The sequence below is a fragment of the Ostrinia furnacalis genome, unplaced genomic scaffold (genome assembly GCF_004193835.3).
Source record: "Ostrinia furnacalis isolate ACB-3 unplaced genomic scaffold, ASM419383v2 OfSCF5710, whole genome shotgun sequence".
Taxonomy (NCBI): domain Eukaryota; kingdom Metazoa; phylum Arthropoda; class Insecta; order Lepidoptera; family Crambidae; genus Ostrinia; species Ostrinia furnacalis.
The window spans coordinates 49,719-52,704 of NW_021135949.1; the positions used below are offsets into that span (position 1 = coordinate 49,719).

Genomic DNA, 2,986 nt, shown 5'->3' on the forward strand with positions numbered 1-2,986 from the left:
TCACACATATCAGTGAAGCCACAGTTCCGTCACAGTGTCCGCTCAGTTCAGTATCAGTGCTACAGTGTTGCGTCAGTAAAATATTTTGAATATTTTAAAATGTCAGAGAGCTGTTTCAATATTCTTGTTCAGAAACTATGAAGTAAGTTATTTTGTTTTTGATGCCGCGGCGGCGTCCGTGATCCGACTAAAAATATCGTCGTCAACGAATACAATATCCGTATTTCCGGTGTCAGAACTAGGGTTGCCAACTTTTCTTTCAAAATATAAAGTATATCAGAGGTCGGAGAAGGAAAACAGACAGTATTAAAAAAAACAAACAGTATAGCTCTACAACGCGTACTTAAATGTGGTGTTGGGCATTTACTTTTAAAAATATCTATGGATACTAGTGATGCTAGCTGAAAACAGTATTTTGTATACTTTATTTTTGTTCAACAGCAAAAAGTATAATATAGTGAAAAACAGTATAATACTGTTCAAAACAGTATAGTTGGCAACCCTAGTCAGAACTGACACTGAGAGCACTGTACGTCACTGACACTGACAAGTGGGGATGCGTTCATAGAAACAGTATGAAATAATATTTCGCACTGTGCCGGTACTGACCCTGAACTGTGACTTCACTGATATGTGTGAATCGAGCTTTAACCTCCTCAGGCAGTGGTCACTACGTTTGTTGAGGCGCTTCTACTAAGCACTTTCCAAATTTTTGTCTCGAAGCGCTCTATGGGCTGATGTTTTTTATTTTGATATTTGATTTCGATTGCTAACAATATGTAAGGAAGAAAGAAAAATTTTTATTTGGTCCAAAACAATTATTACAATTTTACAGTTCAAAGTATAACATTTTGTTAAAATTATTATTGTTAGACCGTGCGATGTGGAAGTCATTGGGGGAGGCCTATGTTCAGCAGTGGACGTCCTGTGGCTGAAATGATGATGATGATGATGATGATGATGATGATGATGATGATGATGATGATGATGATGATGATGATGATGATGATGATGATGATGATGATGATGATGATGATGATGATGATTATTGTTAGAAGTGTGACTTTTAGCATATTTTCTCATAACTCTGCATTTCGGTCCTCCAGGGATTTCCACGAGGCACGAAGACCGGTCCTGCGCCGCTCGCATCCAGGCACCTCCCGCGACCTTCACCAGATCGTCTGTCCACCTAATAATATGGACTTAGTTTGTCGGAAATATTTGATTTGATTTATTTGTCCTCTCCACTCATTCCTCTGTCCCGCTGAGTGCTACAGAGGTCCGCACTCCGCTCTAATCGCCGTCACTCCGCCTCGCTTCTAGTTCTGATCCTGAGAATAGAAATAATTCATTAAGCTCTATTAATTACAGATTTTCTTCTGCCACAGTCTTTATTTAATCGAAGAATAAAACACCGAGAAGAAATAAAAGAGAAAAGAACGAAATCGCTCTTGAGTGGCAGTTTGTTGAGTGCCCACTTAATTTCGAACTTAACCTTAATTTCGAACTCCTCCTATGTTCTTCTGATTAATTTCGTTGCGGGTCCAATGACAGTTTAACTTTCCCCCGGGACAAACTTGACCTTCATTGGTTGGGTTTTTGTGGCGGTCACGCTGTAAATCCTGGCTACACAGGAGTTGCAGTGGTGGGAACGAGAGGTGGGAATAGTCCCGAGTGCCCACTTATTTCTTTTTCTTCACACTGCCCAGTGTGCATGTGCATTTAACAATGTAATAGATCGTTTCATCCACGACGACGCGCCCCACTAATTTGTGGTCGAAGGAAGCGCGAGGTGCTGGGAGTTTGATCCGAGCAATCCGAGCGTCATTATTGTAGTGTGCGTGTGCACTCATTGTTTAAATTAACAATGAGTCAAACATTAGCGGAAGAATGGTGGGGCGCGTCTTCGTGGATAAAACGATCTATAGTGTACCTAGTGCATAACAAAAACCTCACTAAATCTCACGTGGGGGAGAGGGGGGGTCTCGGAAAATATCACGTAATTTTTTCCGCAAGAAAAAAGTAAAATTGACAGAAAACTGGGTTATTTTAAGCAAAAAAAAAATTTTTTATGATGTTAATGACATTTTATTCTAAAACTTCTAAACAAATAAAACTAAAAACGCCTCTGTCGGTTTTTGTGAACAATAATAAATGTTGAAATTAAGAAAATTATACGACAGATTTTTTTTTCCTCAAAATCTAATCTAGTTTTTTTTTTGTGCTAGATTATTAGTAATTTTTTTAGAAAAGTACAATAATAATTAAACTAGGTACTTCTGTAAAAAATGTGACTACGACTAACCGTTCAGTCACTAGTGTCACTACACATGGTTTTCTGGGTCTACTACACGTAATCAGGGGGCTTAGTTAAGACCTTACTTCATAGGATCATTTCTATAGTAAGCTCTTCGCTAGGGGGCTTAGTGCGAGGTTACATCAAACGTTAATAAAAATTTCAATAAATGTATGACGGATTGTAAAGCGTCAAAGGATTTTGTAATATAATAGAATGTAATATAATAGACATTGCAAATAGACATTTTTAAAAATATCACGTGAGATTAGGGGGGTGGGGGAGGGGGTCAAGCAAAATCTCACCAAATCTCACCAAGGGGGGCGGGGGGGTTGAAAAATAGCCAAAATTGTCTCACGTAATTAATGGACGCCCCCTTATGTCAAATGTCAGCGAGACTTCAGATATTTATGCTCCGTCACGTCATAGTACTTATGTCAAAATCATCCCTCCCGTGCTGCCTCCTCAGGCACTGAGTCAAGCGCTAGACCTATATAATAAAATTTCCAAATTATTTGTGAACCAAAATGGCAAACATTACGCAGCACGAGCTTTTTTTAAATTAAGATAAATTTTCATAAACTTCAAATGATGTTTTTTATTTCATTTAGTGATGTTGAGTTATTGAGCCTTAGGGCTATTTCCCACAGAGACATCCCGTTTTTTGCAGTATCCCGTTTTATAGTGTAC

The 2,986-nt window shown here is 38.6% G+C and overlaps 1 pseudogene; it reads left to right on the forward strand.

Moving 5' to 3' along the window:
• Window positions 1-2,372: 2,372 nt before the first annotated feature.
• On the forward strand, window positions 2,373-2,469 carry LOC114361445 (uncharacterized; annotated as a pseudogene).
• The last annotated feature ends 517 nt before the right edge of the window (window positions 2,470-2,986 follow it).